The sequence below is a fragment of the Psammomys obesus genome, unplaced genomic scaffold (assembly GCF_907164565.1).
Source record: "Psammomys obesus unplaced genomic scaffold, mPsaObe1.curated_primary_1811, whole genome shotgun sequence".
Taxonomy (NCBI): domain Eukaryota; kingdom Metazoa; phylum Chordata; class Mammalia; order Rodentia; family Muridae; genus Psammomys; species Psammomys obesus.
This window is the reverse complement of record NW_026594143.1, coordinates 236,033-261,125: the sequence shown is the minus strand read 5'-3', so window position 1 is coordinate 261,125 and position 25,093 is coordinate 236,033. Positions and strand designations below refer to the sequence as shown.

Sequence of the window (25,093 nt, the reverse complement as noted above, 5' to 3'; positions counted from 1 at the left end):
TGTAGCACAGACATACATGCACTTTCTTGTTCATTGACACTCTGTTCACCAGTACCAGGACAAGGAACTAACCAAGATGTCCATCAGCACAGGAGCAGATCCAGAAATGTGCTACACATGTACCATGTAATTTTATTTGGCCACAAAAGAAAATGGAATCATGATATTTGAATGGACATACATGTACCTGGAGACAGTTATGTTAAAGAAAATAATCCAGAGTTATACAAATCCATTTGTTTTCTTTCATACCAAAGTATAATGACGTGAATATGTGAGAAGACACAATGAAATATATGAAAAAGACACAATGAAACCCATGACTTTGTATAATGGCTTAAAAATAAATTTAGATATTAAAAGATAAAAAATTGGTTAAGATGTTCAAGATGGATGCACATTTTCCAATACATTATGAAAATATTATTAGTCTACCTCTAAAGCCAGGCTGAGCCACTACAAGGACCCCCACAGACCAGGGATGTCTGTGAAAACATTCTTCAAGATGATATTGACAAATCAAATCCAGCAGAAGCATGTAAAATATGTGACATCTTTGTGTGTGTTTTTGTTTTGGAGCAGGGTTTTATTCTGTAGATCTGTCTGGTCTGCAAATTGCTGTGTAGCCCCTGTCCTAGCTCAAACTTGCAGTCTTCTTGACTCAACCTCCAAGTGCTGGGATCTCATTTGCACACTAGCATGCCTGGCAGATTAAACAGTACTTCCAGGTAAGATTTCTTCTAGGTATGTATAACAGTCACATTTCAGTTAAGGTAGTGTACTATGTTAATATAACTGAGGACAAAAACTGACCATTTTGGCATTTTACAAAAGCCAAGACACAATCATAATTAAAAAGCAGTTAAGAATGGGAATGAGTTTGAAGAAAAATTGATTCTCCCTCTGGAGGGGGGAGATGGAGGATTGAATACAATACTCATGTATGAAATTCTCAAAACCCAAAACATAGAGCAGGGGTGGTGTCACATGCCTCTTATACTAGCCCTTAACAGGCAGATTTGGGGGGATCTGAGTTCCATTCCAGGCTTATCTGCATAGCGTATCTCTGTGTAAAAAAAAAAAAAAACAAAATAAAATATAGCCAACAACTTTGGGATTGCAGAGAAGGCTTCCAAGAGGTAAAGGATATCTACTATAATCTTAAAGCACATATTGAGGGTGAAAGAAGAGGTTATTTTTCCTTAAGACTGAGGCTAAGACAGATCTTTACACTTAAATGTATCATGGGTCATTTCTTCCAAAAGGCACTTGGAAATTGAATCCTCATTTGAGAGATTAAGAAGTGGAGCTAGGAGTGATGCTTAAAGATTGATTGTGTTCTTCATGGAACTGATCTAGGCCCTCAGCACATATGTAACAGTAGTGCAGCTCGGTCTTCATGTGGGACTCCTAACAGCAGAAACAGGGGTTGCCTCTTACTCTGTTGGCTGCTTTTGGATCTTTTAGGATGCCTTATCTAGCTACAGTAAGAGAAGTGCTTAGTCCTACTGCAACTTGATATGTCAAGGCAGGTTGATATCCATGGGGGGGGTCTCTCCTTTTCTGAGAAGAAATGGAGGATTAAGAGATAGGGGAATGGACAGGAGAAGGAGGGACTGGGAGGAGAAGAGAGATGAGAAGCTGTGATGGGGATGTCAATTAATTAATTAATTAATTAATTAATTAATTAATTAGAAATTGGTTGTGGTCTTCTCTCATGAATAAGTTAGTAATTCATCTAATTATTGAAGGAATGGGGGCCAGACATATAACCCAGTGATAAATAAGTTTGTTAACATGTGCAAGGCCTTGGACTCAATTCCTAGTACTGGAAAACAGGAGAGAGAGAGACAGACAGACAGAGAAAGAAGAGAGAAACAGAGAGAGAGGAAACAAGAAAATAAGGAAGGAAGGAAGGAAGGAAGGAAGGAAGGAAGGAAAGAAAGAAAGAAAGAAAGAAAGAAAGAAAGAAAGAAAGAAAGAAAGAAAGAAGGAAGGAAAAGAAATACAGATGGATAGGTAAGTGGATTAAAATGTTATCTGGGGTGTAGGTCTATGTTGTATGTTTTCTCCTGGGGTGGCATAAACAAGCATCTATTCACTGAATGTAGGGCACCAGTGAAAGTCTAGTGATATTACTCCAGCCACTCGTTGCTTAGTGAGCTGATGAGTTTAATTGGGGTTGTTATTCATTAGGACATGGGCAACTTTCAGGCAGCTATGCCATACTCTGAGCTATTCTCCCCTCCTGCCACTATCAATTGTTAACTTTCTTATATATTCTTGGAGAGAGGACTCATGACTCACTTGGCCTTTCCCCACTTCCACAAGTAAAATTTTGTGGGATTGATCTTGTGAAAATCTCATGCAGGTAATCACAGCTGTTATAACTTCAAGATAGCTGTGGCCCTATTATCATTCTTGTTGGATGTAGTTCCACACCAGTTTTCTTCAAAAACCAGTTAAGCAAAGACACTCCCATACTTCATGTCTCCTTGCCATGTAATGGCTTCCTCTTGGTCCATCTGAGATCCCTGGTAGCAAGAAGCCCCTTAACCTTGGATAAGGATCATAAACTAAAATAAATCTTTATACCTTATCCAGTTTGTGTTTGTGATTCCATGTTATTAGAAACAGTGAACAGACAAAGACAACATGTATTCTGATAGTCACAGAAGTATTATTGAAAATGGACTCAGTGTGGAAATGAAATATATACCAGTTGCTGAAAAGATAAAGGAAAGGTTGTATATAGATGGAGAAGAATATTATTGAACAATGGACAAAGCAATTTCTGATGCTGATACTATAACATGCAAAACCCCCAAAAACTTAAAATTGCATTTTTTGTGTGTGTGTTGGGGGAGTGTTGTATATGCCTAAGCATGTGTGTTGCTATTTGAAGACAATTTGCAAGACCTGGTTCTCTTCTTCCACTCTATGGGTTTTGGGGACCGAATCCAGGACATCAGGTTTAGCAGCAAGGACTAGCCCAAAGCCTTTTTTGTTAAACATCAAAAGATGTTTAGCATCTTACAATGTGAATCACTTTAAAGAAAACCGTCAGAAATGGAATTATATATAGATAGGACATAGATTATGGATTGCCTGGACCTGGAGGTAATTATAGAAATTGTTTGCCATATTAATATTGAGTTTTTTTTTTCTTGAGTGATATGAAATAGGACTGTGGTGATGGTTGTACATCTGTGTCAATTTACTCTAAGTGCTGTACCCATAGTTGTGTGGATTATTGTATCAACTATGCTGTTTTAAAGTGTAATTCACATGTGAAAGTCATAGAAGAAAAGGTGTGCAAGTACTTTTGTCACCATCCCACTCTTTCCTTGTTATGAGTTCTGCCTGCTTATTTTACCTCGTTGCCTCCTGTATTCACAGGTACTTGATGTTCTAGTCAGACAGAATCACTGTGCATATATGAGTAGAAAGCATGCTACTTAGTTTACACAGTGTGTGTGTTTGTTTTCATATGCACACACATCAAGAAAGGTACTCTCCATGTGAGGCTAACTATCAGCTTGCAAATCCTATATCTGTAGGTAGGTTCTTATAATCCCTGCTGTACACTAAATTTCATGTCTGAATATTCTATTCATGAATCTCAAATGCCTGGCTTTGATCTCCCTGGAAATCAACCTCAGCTCTCAATTTTAACCTCTTTCCCCAGAAAGAAATCAGAGTGGGGATAGCTATTGTCTCACATTAAGGCATTCAAATTGAGCTAGTGACCCTTTGGGGTTGAGAATCAGAGTGGTTTCCAAGACAACAGTATTCAGATGTTTTCCTGCCTGTAAGGTCCTTTCTCTCTGCCTGCCTGGCTAGCATGTGGGAAGAGGGACATTGTAGAATGCACACACCAAATCCTGTAGGTTGCTTTAAATATGGCTGTAGAGTAAATATCTCAAACATAGCTCTACAAATAGAAAGCACATTATCATTAAAAAGAAAAAAACCTGCAAAATATAAGGCTATGGAAGCTGTATTGGTTACTTTTTAGCAGCTTGACACAAATCTAGGTTTAACTGGGAAGAAGAAATCTCAGTTGAGGAATTGCCTCTATCATATTGTGCCATGGCAGTGGTTTTCAACCTTCCTAATCCTGTGGCCCTTTAATACAGTTCCTCATGTTATTGTGACCACCAACCATAAAATTATTTTCGGGCTACTTCATAATTATAATTTTGTACTGTTTTGAATATTTATTTTTAACTTCTTTATTAAATAATTCAATATGGAATTTTCATATGAAAAATAAAAAATCCAGAATAGCTAAAACAATCCTACACAACAATAGAACATGTGGAGGTATCTCCATACCTGACCTCAGGCTATACTATAGAACAATAGTAATAAACCTGCATGGTACTGGCATAAAAATAGGCTGGTTGATCAATGGCATCGAATTGAAGATTCAGAAGTAAACCCACACACCTATGCACACCTTATTTTTGACAAACATGTCAAAACCATGCAATGGAAAAAAGACAGCCTCTTCAACAAATGTTGCTGGTCTGACTGGATGTCTACGTGGAGAAAAATGCAAATAGATCCATATTAATCATCCTGCACAAAACTAAAGTACAAGTGGATCAAAAATTTCAACATAAAACCAGATACACTAAATCTGGTACAGGAAAAAGTGAGCAAGAACCTTGAATTCATTAGCACAGGAGACATCTTGCTGAACAGAACACCAACAGCTCAGGCTCTAAGATCTACAATTAATCAGTGGGACCTCTTGAAAATGAAAAGCTTCTGTAAAGCAAAGAACAGTATCAATAGAACAAAACAGCAGTCTACAAATTAGGAAAATATTTTCACAAACCCTACAGCCAACAAAGGGCTACTTAGTATCCAGAATATATAGAGAACTCAAGAAATTAAACACAAACAAATCAAATAATCCAATTAAAAATGAGATACAGAACTAAACAGAGAATTCTCCACAGAGGAATATCAAATGGCCGAGAAACACTTAAAGAAATGCTCAACATCATTAGCCATCAGGGAAATGCAAATCAAAACAACTCTGAGATTCTATCTCCTGTTGGTCAGAATGGCTAAGATCAAAAACTCAAGTGACAACACTTGCTGGCGAGGACGTGGAGAAAAGGGAACCCTCCTCCATTACTGCTGGGAATGTAAACTTGTACAACCGCATTGGAAATGGATCTGGCACCTTCTCAGAAAACTGGGAATAGCCATACCTCAGGACCTAGCTATACCATTCCTAGGTATACACCTAAAAGATTTTCCACCATACAACAAGGATATTTATTCAGCCATGTTCATAGCAGTTTTATTTTTGATAGCCAGAAACTGGAAACAACCTAGATGTCCCTCAACCAAAGAATGGATAAAGAATCTGTGGTACATTTACACAATGAAATTCTACTCCACTATTAAAAAACAAGGAAACGATGAAATTTGAAGGCAAATGGATGGAACTAGAAAAGGTCATTCTAGGTGAGGCAACACAGACCCAGAAAGACGTACTGTTATGAATCTTAACATAAGCATGTAATACATAACCACAAAGGTTCTCAGGTTGAGAACCCCTGTTCTATGGCCATGTCTGTGAAACATTTTCTTGATTATGGTTGACCTGAAAGACCTAGACCACTGTGGGTGGTGTCACCTCTCAATATGTGGCCCTGGATTCTATAAGAAAATAAGCTTAAAACACCATGAGGAGCAAGGCATTAAATAGTATTCCTCCATGGTCTCGGTTTCAGGTCCTTCCTGCAGGCTCCTTCCTTGCTTGCATTTCTGTTGTGATAACCCTCAGTGATGAACTGTGATTGGGATATGTACATCAAATAAATGCCTTCCTCCTCAAGTTGCTTCTGGTAAGAGTATTTTGTTTCAGCAACAGATACAAACTAATCAAAGTAATTTAGCACATCAAACTAATACAAAGTCCAAAGCTGCATTTAAAAACAAGACAGGTAAAATGCGTATGCTTCTGTTTCTTAACCTTACTTGTACATACCCCCCAGATCTCCCATAACCCACTTTTACGAACCCTATCCATAGAGATCTGCTCAGGATGTAGTCAGAGAGTCTCCGATGAGAATAAAGCCCTCACAGAAGACCTTTCTGCATCTATGTCAACATGGAGTTCATGGATGGCTTTTTTCAGAGCATTCCAGGGAAACAATATGATAAGTGACAAATAGAGTAAATTCTAGATAAGCTGGCAGACTGGAGACTGCCTCTATATGAGCTTGTAAAGAAAGAAATAGAGGAAGAGCCACAAAGAAAGTAAAAGGATATCTGAAAAGAGCTGGAAAAAAGATGTTATGACCCAGGGAAGTAAGCTGGTAGGGAAAGCAGCTGCTACTTACAAAAGTAAAACAGAATCTAGACAGTCCTGTCCTCAGAACAAGCCTACAACCCTCACACTCCTCAAGTGTACTAGCAGGTTTTGTAAAGAGTGGGTCATCTGGCAGATGGGTGAGTGGTGGAAGGAAATACAATTTTGTCATGTTATAAGACTTTAGGCAGCCAGGAGCCATCTCAAGAAAGAACCTATTTTTTTTTTAAACTGAGCTACCTTGGGGTGGGAGAGGTAGCTGAAATGAAGGAACATCCATGAGTGAGGGAATCTCAAGTTGGCCTGGCAAAGACCCTGGGTGAGGAAAGCCTCAGAGAGGCAGTTGTGATGAGCAGGAGGGCTGAATACTTACAAGCCAAAGCTGGGAAGTGCATGAGGAGATAGAGACCCACCCTTGTTGCTGGGAAGCAGATCTCATCAACTTTAACTAATTCTGTAGTTTGATAGCTTTAAGCGTGGGGCCTTAGAGTTGATCAAAATCTGGAGCCACCTATGTGCCCTTCGTTGCTGTGGGGCCAGAAAACTCTGATATGAGTTTGTACATGATATACATGTACATGATATCCACAGCTGCATCCCTCATATCAGCAGAGTGAGTTAATACTCAAGAGATCTGGGAAGCAGAAGGGTAAGTCCCCTACCTGTGCCCATCTTGGTGGTTTGGTTGCTTCCCATACTCCAAATGACTTGGGAGACATCCTCTAGTTAAAATAATAGCCACTCCAGAGAGTACAGTCTGGGGAGTCTCAGAGGTGATAGGATCTTCCTGGTCTGCATAATGAAAAGCTAACTGTGGTTAACAGAGCAGATTACCCTACTATGTAAGGAATGGAAACAACTAAAGAGAAAGATAGTGGAAACCAGACACTCTTGTAGTGCACACTCCATCCACAATGGCATAAACCACAGGAAAGACAAGAGTACACAAATTTGACTGACCCTCCCCAACCCCCATGATAACTGGCAGTATCCAGTGTTCAAAGACACAGAAAGAAGCTTCTCACTTTACCTCATCTTTCCTTTTTCTTTTTTTATCATTATTAATTAATTCAATTTACATTTCTGTCATGGGCTCCTTCCTACTCTCCTCCCAGTCTCACCCTCCCTTCATCATCTCTTTTCTCTAATTTCCCAGAATAGGGGAGCCCCAGACACTCCAGCATCTATTCGCATGAAGCCTGAGTTATTCTTCCTCCCCTGTGGCCTTGTAGGGAAGTCCCATCAGGGGGGAGTGATCAAAAAGCAGGCAACATAACCTGTGTCAGAGATAGTCCCCAGTCCCCTAAATAGTGGGCTGACATGAAGCCTAAGATGTCCATCAGACTTATTTTCTTGGGGTCTGTACATTGTAGTATGTCTAACCTATATCATATGACTAAATTCCACTTATAAGTGAGTATATGTGTGTCTTTCTGGGTCTGTGTCACCTCACTCAGAATGAGCGTTTCTAGTTCCATCCATTTGCCTGCACAATTCATGATTGGAAACAACCTAGATGTCCTTCAACCGAAGAATGGATAAAAAAACTGTGGTACATTTACACAATGGAATACTACTCAGCCATCTTTTCTTTTTCTTTCCTGGTGATTCTTTTTTTCTCTCCTTAGATATTTAGCAAGCCTTTTTACTTTACTGCATTTCATATTTTCATTTGTTATTTCCCTTCACATAGTTTGTGTGTTTTCCATTTGCTTATGCAATGTTCTGGTTAGCTTCAATTTCAATTGAGGGATTGCTAAGATTAGATTGTCCTATGGCCACATCAGCAATAGACAGTCTTGAAGTGGCAGAATCCATCCCACTGAGGGTGACACTATTCCTAAGTAGTCCGGCCTGGGTATATATGAAGCTAGCTGAATAAGTGAGAAAACAAACCAATAAGCATTGTCTCTCCATAGTTTTTATTTCAGTTCCTATCCTGACTTCTTTCAATGATGGATTGAGACTTGAAATTGTAACCAAAAATAAAGCCTCCCCCACACCCAAGTTAATTTTGGATAGTGTTTTATCACAGCAACATGATACTAGATATAGCAATGTGAAACTAGAACAAAAACTTTTTCCACAGGGGTGGGGGCAGTATTTATTTATTTTCCTCTTTTTTGCTCCTTACATTTTCTAGGAGTATTTTAACTAGACTGTGTTTGGTAATAGCTCCAGATCATAAGGAATTAAACCACGCTGTACTGGGCAATAGTCCCTAGCCATAAAGAATTGCTTGGCCATAGACTGACTGTTATGATACACTTGTAAGAGCAATATGCCTGAGTATCAAAAAGAAGCCACCCTGCTTCCAACCAAACCACAAAAGAATAGCTGTATCTTCCTGCTAGCTAATTATTTTACATATGCATGTCCCCCAGGCCTTCTGAATGAGCATGGTGGGAACATGCAGGACAACCTTTGCTCTACTGAAAGCTTGGGACCTCTTTCTGTTCCAATAAAGCATTCTTAGTCAGTTGATATGAAGAGTGTCTGTCTGCTTTTTGCCTCATTTTTTTTTACATCTGGGGGTGGATTTTTAGGATCCTTTTGGCATCCTCTGAACAGAAAGCCCTTGTCTCTCTCTCCTAAGGGGTCATTCCTTCAGGAGCACAGACACCTTATAATCTCACTGGTGGTTTGAATAAGAATGGCCCTCATAGGCTATTAGATTTGGATGCTTGGTCACCAGAAAGTGGCACAGTTTGAAAGAATTAGGAGGTATGACCTTATTGGAGGAAGTAACACAACTAGGGGTGGGCTTTGAAGTCTCAAAAGCCCATGCCAAATCCAGAGTCTCTCTCTTGGCCAAGTGGATGGGTACACATCTTTCAGCTACTTCTTCGGCAACATTTCTTCCTGTGTGCTGCCATGCACTTTACCATAATGATATCCCCTGAAACTGTAAGTAAGCCCTCAACTAAATGCTTTAGGTTACAAGGGTTGTCTTGGTCATGGTTTCTCTTCATAGCAATTGAACAGTGACCAAGACATTCAGTATATAGACTGAACAGCCACCAGTAAGATCTGAGCCTGAGGCTTCTGGTGATGGTGGCCTATGCCTTCATGAGTAGTGGAAGTCCTGTGGATGAAACCTCAACTCTTAGGACTTCAGGGGTGCCCTTTGTAAAACAAAAAAAAAAACAGCTGACCCTAAGCCTCTTCTCTCCTCTGAAACCTCCCTTCCATATTCCTCTGACCTCTTCCTCCTGAGAGACCAAATAATTAAAAATTAGGGGGTATTGGTTTATAAGCCTGAACATAGGTCAGCCAGGTAAAGACATGTCCAGCCACCAGAGGAAAGGAACTAGATTTACTGCATTCTTTTCCTGCCCACTAAAGATACAGTTGCTAGGAAAGCGGCCCAGATGGCCAGGCCAGAACCGTTTATGGTCTTGGAACCTAAAGTAAATCAATCATTTCAAAAATAAATTTTCCTTACCCAATCACATAACGCCAAGGCATGTAACCCACCTCTTGAGGTTTTGCCCTTTAAAAACTTTGTTCCCCTAGACTGTGGGGCCTCACTCCTCCTCTTCAACCAGGGAGGTTGCTGCAACCCGGGCTCAAGGTTGTAATAAAAAGATCCTTATGTGTTTTGCAGAGGAGTCGATTCATGTGGTCTTTGGGGGTCTCATGAACTGGACATAACATTTGGGGGCTTGTCCTGGATACCGAAAACTCCAGGACCCTGACCTGGAGGATCTTATGTCAGCTGGTAAGTGTCTCTGTGTCCCAGTCTTTGTCTCTGTCCCACCAGTCTTTTCCTTTGTGCTTTGTACAATGTTCATGTTGGCACCTATTTTCTGTATTCTGTTCTGCCTGAGGATATTTGTATGAGTGGCTAGATGTGATTTGTCAATCACAGCTGCTGAAGTAGTGGGGGGACAACCTTGCCTTCATTAGTTTTTTAGCGGGTAGTGTCTCGCCAATCAAGAGGTGGCTCAGAATCACCCACTGCTCTGGAGCTTCTGTTGCAGGAAAACCAGAGTGAGACTCTGAAGGTCCGTGGATCTAAGCTTCAATTGTGATATAGCTATAGGGGCCACTCCGTCTGCATCTATCTTTCTATTTTATTCTTAGTGTTTACCTGTTTCCCTGCATGCTTTTGTCTGTTCGTTTTGTTTCTTGTGTTTATGAATCTTTGTTTATATTGGACTGTGGGACTGATGGATGTTATGGGACAGACTTCCTCCAATCTTCCCCTGTTCTTTCCAGCCCTTCTACCCTTGCACCATTCATTCTCCTCCCTGCCTCCCACCACAGAGGGATGGCCAGAGCAGGCAGACTCTCTGGAGACCAGGGCTCTGGCAGCAGGCAGGAATGGGAGAGTGGGGTAGGGAATGAAATTGTCTTGACTGCTAGATACACTTCCACCTTGGTGGTGAGCAGTGACCAGCTCCATGAAGGAGGGAAAGCCCAGTTGGGGAAGGTATCTGGGGGTGGGGTGAGTCACGCATGGTGCCAGACCATCCTGTCCCAAGTATTATAGCGCCCAGGCAAGCAATACTCACTGACTCTGGGGGGGCTGCACCTTCATCATGGTGGGGCAGACAGAGCAAGCTTGCACAGGCTGACTGCTGCATTTCCACCTAGAGGGTAGAGGGAGGGAATTCTTGCTGATTAGAAGAGCTCCACTTGTGCAAGCCTGCCTTCTGGAGGGGAAATAAATGACAACTCTCCCAGGATCAGCATTAGAGGGCAGAGGTTTGGAAGCAGGCCAGGGGTGGCTGCATCGTGTGGCACCCCAGGAAACACTGCCAGCAAGTCCCAAACTCCCAAGGGCAGGGAGGGCCTCTTGAGCTCGCCCAGGCTGATGGGACAAAGTGCTTGAAATTACAGCTGGACTGAGTAAGAACAGTTTTGCCTGTTAAAATGTATGTATGGCCATTACATGTTTGTTTTTTAACTGATCTTAAATGGTTAATATGCTCTGTATGTCTTGGTTACAAATTGAGAGTTATTGGATCTGTTTAAAGGTTAACTTCAAACTCTTGTTTAGAACATATATATGTGCATATGTGTTTTTAAGATCTATAGAGGCATAAATGTTTTTAAATAGAAACAATGTGGCTTGTCATGCCATGTGATGTGACTTGCCATCTTGAAATTGCCACACGGTGTGGGGCAGAGCAAAGAAAATATTTACAGAACCTCTTAGTCGAAATGAATTCTGTTTATCAACCTATTTCCTTTTAGACTAAGAAGACCAGTCTCATTTTAAATTGGTATTGGTTTTAGAGGTTGGAATGTTTGTACTGGTAAAATTTGACTTTGACTTTTAAAATTATGGTTATGCTTTGTGATTTCACTCCTAAAAAGGGTACTTTATTTTGATATTGCAAAAACCAGGTTTTGGAGAATGTTTAAATGTTTAAGGCTATAAAACATTTTAAAGTTTATCAAGCATTATAAATAATGACTGTAGGCAGTCTAACAAAAAACTTGGAACAGATCAAAAGACCCTGTTATTTATGTTACTAATTTTGCCAAGTGAAACCAAGCCATAATGTTTGAGCAAATTAAGAAAACTGCAGTTTTCGCAATGCATCATGGCAGGATGATAAAAACCTATGGAATGACTTAGTAACCTGAAGGTATATAGAATGTGATGGAAGGTCAGGTATGTATAGAGAGCCAGAGGGCATATGAACTGTATTTGCTTTGGTTTTTCATACCTGCAAATATGATTTGAGAAAGAACTGTAAAATATGTTGTTCTTCATTTAAAAGGTTCGTGACTGTTCAATGCAAAATGTTTTCTTATGTTCTTTAAAGGGGGAGGAAGACTGCCCCTCCATGTTAAACCAGGGTTATACAGGGTTGTAGTCAAGTCATTGTTAACCATCATATGCCTGACCGCCAGCTCCTGAGTGAACGGATTAATGCTTTTCTTTCTGGAAGATAGGTTTGGTGTGGCCAGAATAGTTTAAGTACAGTTTAAAATTGTTCCATACTGTTCTGTCATGCAGTTGGTTCTAAACTTATTTCATTGCAATGTTAGAACTTTTGGTTACAGGAAACTGTAAATGTTCCACAGTGCTTGCTATACCATGGGAGGTAGCAATACCATCAGCCATACCTAATGGCTATGTTTTATATGTTGTTACACAGCCTGTAACAACACATGGCTAACTATCGTGTTGATTCAGGGATAAACGTGGACCCATGGTTTTACCACCATCTTTCTTGAGGAGTACCAGCTGTGTTCAGTTCCTTGTTTCATGCTAAGTGAAACTTTTGTCCTTTAAGTTTTTTGCTGTTCAGTCTTAATGAAATGTGGTTGGATCACCAAGATTTTCCAGCCCCTCTCTGAACTGTATCTGATTGAAAGTTTTACTTTGATTTTAGTTCAGAAATATATTTAAGGTTATGCTAATGACTGAAGTTGGTTATAAGATTGAGCTTTACCTTGTCCCTTTGTTTATGTTTCCAAGATTAAACCTAGAATGGGTAACTATGAAGTTTGCCTATGTAAGATCTACTTGAAATAGATATGGTTCTAAAATACTCATCTAAGGAATATGACAGAATTAGAGATTATAGCATTCTGTTTTATAGGATGCAGTTTAGAGCAGATGATAAAGATAGACAAAGAGTAACTCAGATATGCTGGCCCTCAAGCTTGTCAGAGATCTGTGGAATATGGCATTTTAACATGTGTAAGCTTATTATGACAGAGAGTCACAAAATCCTGGAAGAACTCCCCAATGTCTCCTAGACGATTTGGGCACAACGACAGATAACTGACTCTGGATTGTGGTATGCTAAAGACTGCCCCAACTGACCCACCATTAGGGCCCAGCCTAAACTGTGGACAAAGCTGTGGACACCTGAAGAGTCATTGTTTCACATTGCTGAAGGCGAGGTGAGATAGTCTCTTATGTTCTTTTTTTCCCACAGAAACAGTCTCTCATCTTCTGTGCCTGATGACCAGACTGCCTCTGTTCATGATGCCATGAGACCACAGGAGCCAGGGACAACTTGCCTAGGTGGTGAACTGAGTAGTCATCTCTGTTATTTTGATTGGTACATAGATTGATACATTATTTGGCTTATATTATCCTTCTCAGGTCTCTGATCACATTGATGGCTAAGCTAAGCTAATGGTAGCTTTGCAGCTAAAGAGCAGACAATTAGATCCACCGTTAGTTCATTGGTCAATTCATTAGCTAGTAAGAACTACTAGGTACTAGATCTCTTATTTAGAAAAGCAAACAGATTTGCCTTGCTCACAGGCTTCGTGTTAGTTGCCTGTCTTATGGTAAATAACTGGATAAAAAGATGTAAAGTATATGTAAAGTCTGAGGATATAAAAGTTTAAGTTATGAGAATCTAAAAAGTATTGTTTGAGGGTCTAGGAAAATGTTTCAAAGTTGGTAAAGGCAAGGAAGTTTGGAAGGTCTACATAAAGGTTTTAAGGTATATGAATGTAAGTTGTGATGATATAAGAAAATAATTTAAGGCACATGGAAAATGGGAAATATTTCAGATTTCTCCCTTCCCCAAGCTATGTTTGTGTTTGTGTTGTTATACGATTTCAGACATTCAGAGTTAAGACATTGATCAATAGAGTTTTGAAAAGCTGATGGAGCATTGACTGCTTATTAACCAGTCACAAGCTTGAGATTTTAATTTCCTTTGGGTTGTCTTCTGGAGCTAGACTTAAAGGTACTTCCCGTCATGCTAAAAACACTTGTCTAATGTGTATATCTGACCCAAAAGCCATAACTTTTATTGTGTCTTAATGGCATGAGTCTACTTCTGCTGTCTTGTAGACACCTGTTACCTGCTTTTTCTAAAGAATGGATCTCAGTAAAATGTTGATGAGTTTCAGGAAACCAAAAAGTCAGAAGACCTGGATCTGGCATAGCTCAAACAGACCCCAGATGAGTTTATCCCTTGGTCTTGGGATTCCTCACTTTCCCTAATTACTAGACGAATTTTAACTTCTGTCTCTAGTCTGAATTTGTCTCAGCAGATTTTCCCCTGGCTGACTGCAAGCTGAAATCTGGACTTGCTGGAAGCCGATATGATTGTTGCTTGCCTCTTCAGGTGGATCAACTAACCAGACACTTCTGAGGACTGCCCCATTGTCCAGCCTTTGGCTGGCATTTCAGTCTTCCTAGTCCCTTATGCCAATGGTCTTATAGTCAGCACTGAATCAATTTCAGAAGAAGAGACCTTTGTCCCAAAATCCCACCTTACAGGCTGAAATGCTAAGTCAAAAGGAGGTCCCTGACATTAGCTATTATTTTGGGAACCTGCTTAGCTGGAGTAGGAACTAGTATTGCAGCATCTGGACAAAAAGCCTGGAGAGATGCTAGAGAGAAAAGATTGCAGAGGATGGTTTAAATCCTGGTATAACAGTTCTCTTTGGCTTACTACCCCTATATCCACCCTTATGGGATCCTTACTCATTTTATTTTTATCTTAGGACCTTGTATTTTAAATTGATTGATGGCTTTCGTGAAGGAATGCTTGGGAACAATATAGCTAATGGTCCTCAGATCCCATTATGGAAAGGTAAATCTGGAGGACACCAGGGGTCAAATATGGAAGACCCATGATTTAGCCTTCAAATGATCATGGGAAAGGGAGAATGAGAGACCAGAGAATTAAAAATTAGTGGGTACTGGTTTATAAGCTTGAGCAAAGGCCAGCCAGGTGGAGACATGTCCAGCCACCTGGGGACAGGAACTAACTTTTCCTGCCTATACAGTTGCTAGGAAAGCAGCCCAGATGGCCAGGCCAGAACCGTTTTATGGTCTTGGCACCTAAAGTAAACAAATTATTTCTGAAGTCAATTTCCCTTACCCTATCATGTAACACCAAGTTTTGTAACCTGCTGCTTGCAGTTTTGTCCTTTAAAAACTTGTTCCCTTAGACCGCAGGACCTCACTCCTTGTCTTCAACCAGGGAGGTTGTTGCGACTCGGGCTTGAGCTTGTAATAAAAAGATCCTCATGTGGATCTTTCAGTGGAGTAGATTCCTGGTGGTCTTTGGGGAGTCTCACAAACTGGGCATAACACTCCAGCACTCTCTGACATCTTGGCTGAGAGACATTTCACCATTTGATCACTGCAATCTACACACACAACTTCTGTAGGACAAGCTAAACCTCCCCATCTGATTTAGAGGTGCGCTAGCCAAACCCAAGAAGCTCTGGGAACTTCCCATCCCTCCTCTGGATCACAAAGTCTTCTCCAAGAACTTCCCATAGTTAACTAACTTTGAGACCCCTTAGTCTTACAAGTGTGGGGATACACTCCCTAACACTTGGGCTCCTTTTTACCTTTTCCTTAATCCTAGGGATACCTTATGCAGTAGAATAAGATTCTAACAGTTCTGCCTGTCATTTGAAATTCAAACCAATTTTTTTAAAAATTAACTCTAAAAGCTGCAGCTTAATGAGCTCTTCAGCCTATGAAACTCATTCAGTTATCTACTCAAATCTAGTCACAGTATTCTTTCAATGATGACCATTGAACCTTTCAATTTTAAAATTCTTACAAACTTAGGCAATTTTCTCAAACTAAATGGTAAAGGCTCTAAGCCCTCTCCACCATGAAGTGCCTCCCTCTCCCAGTTCATTTTAATTCTTCTCATTCCTGCCACTCAGCTACTCCTTACAACCATACCCAGACCTGAAATTAATATAGCTTGGAAGGAAACTGAAAATAAAATCTACACTGGGTCCTAATGCCTGCTGTTTCTACTGGTTTTCCAAGTCTTCTTTCCCTAACTGAGATAGGGTGGTCATTTTGTTCTTGGGACATCTTTATGCCTTTAGTCTGCCTTTGTTTCTTTCCTACCAAACTTAGATAATCTTGCTTTTATTTCCATCTTTCAGTTACTTTTTGGTCTTTTCATGCTGTCAGCCCCCATCTGCACACATGCACACACACACACACACACACACACACACACACACACACACACACTAGTTATGGATATGTAGATCACTTGATTTATTCTTAGAAAGACTCATATGTCTTCTGGGTATGCATAATATTGAGAAAGTTGTCACAGGCTGTTTTACTTCCTTGAAAAGCTGGCTCTGGAGATAGGATTAGGTCTTGCCTGCTTCAGCCCCCAATATATTCATTTCAAAGTTTCCTCCACAGCTTTGCTTCTGGGTCAAGCTAGCCTCCTGACTCCGTGTCAGAGAGAAAGAGAACAACAGAACAAACCAAGAAGAAGAAATTATGTGCTTGAGAATAGCTAAAATGTAAACTATTTCCAATACAGGATACTATTGTTTATCTCGTGGTATAAAGGTATCTATAATAAAGTCAGCTAATAAAATTCCTTTTTAAAGAAAGGATAAAAGGGACCCACTGTCTAAAAATCTCTCAGTAGTAACTCCAGCATCATAGTTTTAACTGGGATCCCTTGACTAAATTCTGTTAGATGATATAAACATAAATTTAATGATAATTATTATTTTTAAAGTGTTATATGTTGAATAAGTTATAAAGGCTGTCTTATGTTTTCTATAAAGCTTGCCTAAATACTAACCAGTATGTACATATGTAATATTAATTCATTGCATCTTACTCTATGTGTTGTAATTTGTATTCAACCTTCTTTTACTAAGGTGATGTTGCACAATATCTTCTAAGATGAAGAATTACCATCTTCAGAACTCTAGCTGTGCCTGCTTAAAATAATTACAGCTAAACTCACTAAACTTCAATATTCCTTCAAATATGAGGATATAGACATGGTCATTGGATATTCACCTGAGTATCCAGTCACTATTCCTAGCTGGTTGTATGCAATTAAGCTCTAATTATTTGAGAACTCAATGATTTCTAGGTGTATAGTATATAAACTATAAATGAGGAAATGGTCACTACCATTGGAAAAGGTGTTGTAAATATGGTGTAAGGGAACCAAATATTGCCAAATTTAACACCTCCCCTTAAAAATTTCTTACAACAAATGATGAATTTATTTGTTACTGTTGTGCCTCATGGTATTTTACTTTTTTCGAGGATAGACTTTCTTTATAAATATTTGAATATTTCTCACCCATCTTCTCATTATATGCCATGAGGGATGATGGGTGGATGTGAATGAAGAGGCCAAGCTTGTAGTAGCAGAAGCCCCAGGTAAAACAGCAGGAAGGCAGCTTCACCTCCTAGGTTGAGCAATTGTCTTTACTATGACTGATGAGACAGATGACCAGCTGAGGTCACGAGGGGAGATGGGGAAGAACTCAGTCCCACTGGACTCTGGACTGTAGTGCTATCCTCCAGGAAGGGGTCCCCACAGAGAAGGGGGCAGCTCCTGCATTGGCAACCAACTCAATGGGTACTGGAAGACAGTGGTGGTTCTCATGGGTTCAGCCCTGTTACTTGGGGCTGAGCTCTGCTTCTTAACTCTCTTCTCCAGCCAGTCCTCCAGGTGGCCCTCAAGAAACTCAGAAGTCTCCAGTGGCCATTCTCTGACCTGCCTCCCTTCTTCCCCCTGGATGGTCTTGTCCCCCTGCAGATCTTGTTATGACATGTGGGAAAATCTTCAGTTGGAGCCAAAGTTACAGTGGCCTGTCAGCAAGAATTTCTTGCAGGGTTGCTTGTTCTGTTCATCCAGCAAGATGGCAGCTGCATCTCGGAACATGTTGTACCACCACACTTTCTTGGCTTTGAAGGGCTGTAGCCCATTCAGGTGCTTCTTTAGGTTGTGGGGTTGTCTTGGAAGGATGGTCTCAGTAATCACAGAAGTAGCACTTCCCCATGCCCACCTGCACCAAATGATGGGTCCCCTGGCTTGGTGGCTAAATGGCTCCTGCCTTTCTCTTGTGTCCTCACTTTATCATCTCAGTATTTAATTTTTTTTTAATCAAGAGAGATTCATATCTAAAAGTTAGAAATGGCTAAAATGTCTAGCTCTCTGAAAACCTCCTCTCCCACATGCTTCTTGGTTCTTGTTTACAAAAAATGTTCCCCATTCAAGATCATGGATATCTTTGAAGGTCTTACTGAAATGTAAACTTTCTCTCAAGATCTGTAGGACTATTATGGGGGTGGTTTAAAAAGGCTTTAAAATTCCAATAAAAGAGTTACGTTACAACTTATAACAAAAGAGGTTAATAGTTAAAAAGCTATGTACACGTAATCTTGATTTGCTACAGTGTGCCATGTATAAATTCTTAATATTATAATGGTCTATTCATGCTAACAAAGTCTGACTTAAATATGTATGTCTAATCACCATATCTTTGCTAACTCTGTTAAGATTTAGCTTTTTGGAGAAATTGAGTTACATTAAAAAAAACTGTGACATTTTGTAAAAGTACATTACAGAAGGATCACAAAATGAGGTTCTCAGTCTTTCAGTGGACAATATCTATGATTTAAAGTTTATTTTGAGAGTAAAAGAGTTTCAATTCAAAATTATAAGTTTTAAGGCTCAAAATATTTTTATAGATTTTATTTAATTTACATAATTTTATCATTTATTTTTAATTCAACATGATATTTTTAATTTTTATAAATTACAGTTTATTCACTTTGTACCCCAGCTGTAGCCCCTCTCCCATTCCCTCCCAATCCCACCCTCCCTCCCTCTTCTCCTATGCCTCTCCCCAAGTCTAATGATAGGAGAGGTCCTCTTCCCCTTCCTTCTGACCCTAGTCTATCAGGTCTCATCAGGAGTGGCTGCATTGTCTTCCTCTGTGCACTGGTGAGGCTGCTCCCCCTCAGGGGGAAGTGATCAAAGAACCAGCCCATGAGTTCATGTCAGAGATGGTCCCTGTTCCTATTACTGAGGAACCCTCTTGGACAATGAGCTGCCATGGGTTACATCTATGCAGGGTCAACATAATATTTTTGTTGATTCTTTGGAAATTTCACATTATACACCCCATCACACTTTCCAGTCCTTCCATGTCTGCCTCCCCATCCTTGTGACTCCCTTCACCAAAACAACAACAACAAAAAGTCCAATTTGTGTTATCTGTATACTCACTGGAAAATGATCAAACTCTCAGTGGCCTACCCCTTGCACCCCTGCCCAAAGCCATCAATTTTGGATAGCTACACTTCAGCATCCTTATCATATTTTTTAAGAGGTCTCTAATGGTAGGGTGTTATTTGCGGGGCTAGGGTGGGGGGTGTTGGCGGGGGTAGGAGTAGTCACAGAAGCCTTCCATGTCCCTCCTTCTCAACTGTGAGTCTGTAGTTGATATCACTGCCAAAGTAGCTTCCTTACTTTTTATAGTCAGAGGGAGAACGAACCATGGGCTTCCATATTGTTTCTGGTGACAGCACAGACCACAGTCACAGTCCCTAGCAGCAGTAAGACCACAGACACGACAAGGCCCTCAGAGGCAACCCAGACCATGGACATCAACACCGCCTCAGGCTGCAGCATAGACCACAGACATCTACTTGGTCTTCAGTGGTAGCATGGGCCATGGACATCAACACAGACCCCAGTTGCAGTAGGACAATGGATTCTGACATGGTCTTCAGAGGTAGCATGGCCCGATACATCAGCATGGCCTCTGATGACAGGACAGGCCACTCAGATTAGTATGGCTCCAGGAGCAAAACAGTCTACACACATTGATGTGGTTTAAGGAAGAAGTACAGATCACAGACATCTGAATGGACGTCGATGGCAATACAGGCCATGGACATAAACACAGACCCAAACTGCAACAGGACCATGGACTTGGCAAAGCTCAAAATCTTAACAAAAATAAAATTATAAAATCCTAATCTTATGAGAGTTACTCATTGTAAACTGCTTTGTTTGTTGTTTGCTTGCTTGCTTTTTGAGACAGGGTTTCTCTGTGTAACAGCCTAGAACTTGCTTTGTAGACCAGTCTGGCCTAGAACTCACAGAGATCCACTTGACTTTGCCTCCCATGTGCTGGGATTAAAGATGTGTTCCACCTCATCTGGCATAAACTGTGAGAAATAACTAAGACATAAAAGTTAATGTTCAGTCACCTTACAAATGATCAAATTCTTAAATGTACTCAAATTTGTATTTTTAAACAGAATTTTATCTCCCATTACATAGTCTTCTGTCTATATTATCAAATAATACCTCAAAAGAAGCATAACGTTTATTTAATGTAGAATAATATTCAAAATAAGTTACATAGTCGAGGGCTACACAAAGAAACCCTGTCTTGAAAAACCAATATATAATATATATTACTATGTATTATATATAATTAAATGCTTGAGTAAAATGGATTAAATTTACAATATACTTGCATGGAAGGACAACCCTGGACTCAAGTAGTACCCTTTTCCTGATGAGGGCACAGACTCACCAGCATAAAGTACATGCTAGCCTCACTGCAGGATAATGGCGTATGGAAAATAAGACTTTCCAAAAAGTCTGCTCCTTCTGCTTCCAGCTTTGTAGACCTTACTATCTCTGTCTTATTAGGTCAAATTCTGCTAGGCCACAGAGGAGGACTTTGTAGCCAGTCCTGAAGATATCTGATAAAACAGGGTCAGATGAAAGGGGAGGAGGTCCTCTCCAATCAGTGGACTTGGAAAGGGGCAGGGAGGAGATGAGGGAGGGAGGGTGGGATTGGGAGGGAAAGAGGAAAGAGGGAGCGGGATACAGCTGGGATACAAAGTTACTAAAATGTAACTAATATTAAAAAATTTTTTTAAACTCTCTAAAACCCAACCCTCTTTCTTATTCATATGGAAGATGAATTACTCCTTATGTCTCATATGGCAGGGGGAATGGATTCTTCTGTCCAGTTGAGGATATTAGCGTCTGCACAGATACACTAAATGTCTAAACAACAGAGAGAAATTACAATTAATGATTACTCTGTCCTCAATGTCTCCTGAACTGACATATCAAGACACTGTGAAGAGGAAAACCTTGTATGTAAGCCTGCCACCTGACTGGAATGGGACCTGTATGTGGGTTCAATTGACCATGCCCTGTACTCTGGCTTTCAGTTCTTCCTCTTAACAAAAGCGAATTCCAGGGTCCACACCATAACCACCATGTTCTATGATTAAAGGAGGCTGCCAGATACAGCCATCAAACTCACAGTTGGGGGTAATTATTCAGACTATCTAACTGATGTCTTGGGAAACCTTGCTAGACAATCCTCTAAAAATTCTATTTCTTTTTTTTTAATTGCCAATTAAATGCTGACTTTCACTGAGTGCTTTTACAAAGCTTCTGGGTGCTTATTCCTTATGCAGGAGTCTGGTGTAACAAACAGATAATTAGTTACTTCAACCTCCTAAAGACTTTTACTTGCTTTAGTCAGTTGAACAAGTGTATTTAACCTTACTAAACAAAACTTAATCTTATTTATTAATGTTTCACACAGGTTGTACAGTTATTACCTCCTGAAATTTGTCTAGATTTTTTGCCATCTGTTAAGTCTTATTGTGATCCCCTGGATGGACCTCTTCTGGGGCACTTTAATTTCTGCCCTTTCTACATTGCCCCTTTGTCAGCTAGAAGAAAAGTCTGTTCCAAGCCCCTAAAAGCAGTTCAGGTAACCTCTGAAGGGGATATCCAACTCATCCCTTTTTTGCCACTCTGGGCATTGTTTTCTGGACTTTGAATTAAATAGCTGGAGTAAAGCCTTTTCTACAGCAATTAACCTCTCTGTCTCACCAGTTTTAAAACCTTAGAGAAATTTCAAATCAGCTTAACATCTGTATTAGTCAAGGTTTCCTAAAGTTCCTAGAGCAGAACTTATAGAATGAGAGGGATTTCTTAGAATAACTTACAGGCTATGATCCAACTAATTAAACAATGGCTGGCTATGAAACAAAAATCCAAGAATCCAAAAGTCACTCAGTCCACAAGGCTGGTCTTCAGTAGATGCTAGAATCCCAAAGAAATAGGTTTTAATGCCAGTGAAGGAATAAATGTACTAGCAAGGCCATGGCAAGCAGACAAAGAGCAAAAGCTTCCTTCTTCCAAGTCCTTATATAGGGTTCCAGCAGAAGTGTGTGGCCAAGATTAAAGTTATATATTCCCCCCTCAAGATATGAATTAAACACATGTGTCTTCAGACCTCAAGTTCCAAACTGGAAGTGGAGTCACTCACTTCAAACCAAGCAAAAAAATATCTCACAGGTATGGCTTCCATTCCAGGATTGTAATTCATTCCAGATTTAGTCACGTTGACAATCAAGAGTTGTTATCACAGATAGGCATGGTGGTGCAAGCCTTTAATAATCCCAGCATTTTGGTAGGCAGAGGCAGGTGGATCTCTGTGAGTTGGAGGCCAGCCTGGTCTACAAATCCAGTTGAGGACAGCCAGGGCTACACAGAGAAACCCTGTTTTGGAAAACAAAACAAAACAAAACAAAACAAAACAAAACAAAATGCCAAGAATAGTCATTACAACATTCTTCAGGACCAACTGAATTCTTTTGCTGTTTCAGTATTCCATGACTAGATCTGATTACAGGTAAGATGGGATCTGTGTCCTCTTCCATGAAAGATGCTGCTTCCACAACAACAAATTCTAACTTGTTTGAGGTGGGACTCCAAAACACTGGGGCCAGACAAAAATTAGACCACAAGCCTCCTCCTTTTAGTTCATTTACACTCTGGTTTCTTCACTAATCACTTTTTTCTCCTTATTATCTTGATACTTGCATTTCCTCCTGTCTTTGTAACAGCTCTATTTGTAATAGCCAGAAACTAGAAACAACCTAGATGTCCCTCAACAGAGAAATGAATACCTAAATTGTGGTACATTTACACAATGGAATATTACTCATCTATTAAAAACAAGGAAATCATGAAATTTGCAGGCAAATGGTGGGAACTGGAAAATATCATCTTGAGTGAGGTAACCCAGAAGCAGAAAGACACACATGGTATATACTCACTCAAAAGTGGCTATTAGCCATATAACATAGGGTAAACATGCTAAAAATCTATAGTCTTAAAGAAACTAAACAGCAAGGGGGACCACAAGGAAGATGCCCAATCCTCATTCATAAGGACAAACGTGATAAGACATTGGAAGCAGGAGAAGACAGGGAACAGGACAGGAGCCTACCAGAGATGGCCTCTGAAAGACTCTATTGATTGAGGTATTGAAGCAGAGGCTGAGACTCATAGCCAAACAGTGGGCAGAATGCAGGGAATCTTATGAAAGAAGGGGGAGATAGAAAGACCTGGAGGGGAAAGGAGCTCCAAAAGTAGAACAACAGAGCCAAAACAAAACAAACCAAAAATATAAAAAAACTGAGAGTGGAGCCCCCTGCAGAGACTGATATCCCAACCAAGGACAGTGCATGAAGAGGACCTAAACCCCTGGCTAATATGTAGCCCATAGACTCAGTTTCCAAGTGAGGTCCCTAGTAAGAGGAACAGAAGCTTTCTCTGACATGAACTCAGTGACAGGTTCTCTGATCACCTACCCCTTGGGGGGTGCAGCCTTGTCAGGCCACAGAAAAAGGCAAGGCAACCAGTCCTTATGAGACCTGATAGGCTAGGGTCAGATAGAAGGGGAGGAGGACCTCCCCTATCAGTGGACTAGGAGAGGGGCATAGAGGAAGAAGAGGAAGAGAAGGTGAGATTGGGAGCAGAAGAGGGAGGGGGTCACAGCCAGGATACAAATTGAATAAATTGTAATAAATGATAATAATAATAATAAAAGAAAAAATAAATGTTTTAATTAATGAACTTCCCTTACACCCAAACAGAAGGTTCTATGTAAGCCCTCCCCCATGACTCTCATCCTACAATAGCCATTGGCATGACAGCAAAAGGGCTCCAACAGGTATGATGCAGCCATTTGAGCAATCAGATTAAGGGAGACATGACCTTGATACAATAAAGTATAGTTACTTTATTAAATCAAATAGGTTCTCTCTGGCTGTAGTATCTCTTCAAGACCTCAGAGGACTGGACATAATAACTGTTAGAAAAGGAGGCACAGGAGCCTTCCTAGGGAAAGAATGCTGTTTTTATGCAAACAAATCTGGCCTAGTATTGGGAAATGCTAAATAACAATTAGAAATAATTAAAAAACACAGAAAGGACAGGCAATAATTTCTGGAAGGATACCTGACTGCTTGGGGACTATGAATTTCCCCTTTGGCAGACCCAACCATATGACAGTACTAACTAATCTTTGTTTCCTGCCTTTTCAAAAGTTGTTTCCTTCTTTAACAAAGACTACACATTTTTGCCACTCAGTGGGTTACTGAATTCTTCATGACCTAAAACTTTCAGCCCCTATCCTATCCAATTTGGAAGAGACCTCAACATGCTTCTTCCACTGTTGAGACTTTCACCCTCCTTCAGCAGGAAGAAGCTTCCCCAAAACTATGACTTCCCCTGCTTTCCACCTTTCTAGAGTTGGGATGCATTAGGTAATAAGGATGAGTCAGGCTGTATTAGGCAATAGCCCTTAGCCACAAAAAATTGTTTGGCTAAACAGGCTTGAAGAGACTGAAGCACCAACCAAAAAACACGCATAGATGGTACATAGGCCCCCTTCAGAGTTGTAGCATATGGGCAACTCAGTCTTCATGTGGGTTCCCTAGTAAGTGAACCAAGAGCTATCTCCAACATGGACTCTGTTGCCTGCTTTCTGATTACTAACCCATGGTGGGGCTGCCTTGCCAGGTCACAAGGAAAGAGGACCTCTCAGTCCTGATATGACTTAATGAGCTGGGATGAGTGGGTGGCTCCCCTTATCTGAGGAATAGGGGAGGGTGGATGGGGAAAGAGGGAGGGTGGGACTGAGAGCAGAGGAGGGAGGGAGCTATGATTG

General features: G+C 40.4%; 1 pseudogene; it reads right to left on the bottom strand.

Moving 5' to 3' along the window:
- Positions 1 to 17,563: 17,563 nt before the first annotated feature.
- Positions 17,564 to 18,429, bottom strand: LOC129684707 (zinc finger matrin-type protein 5-like; annotated as a pseudogene).
- Positions 18,430 to 25,093: the final 6,664 nt, after the last annotated feature.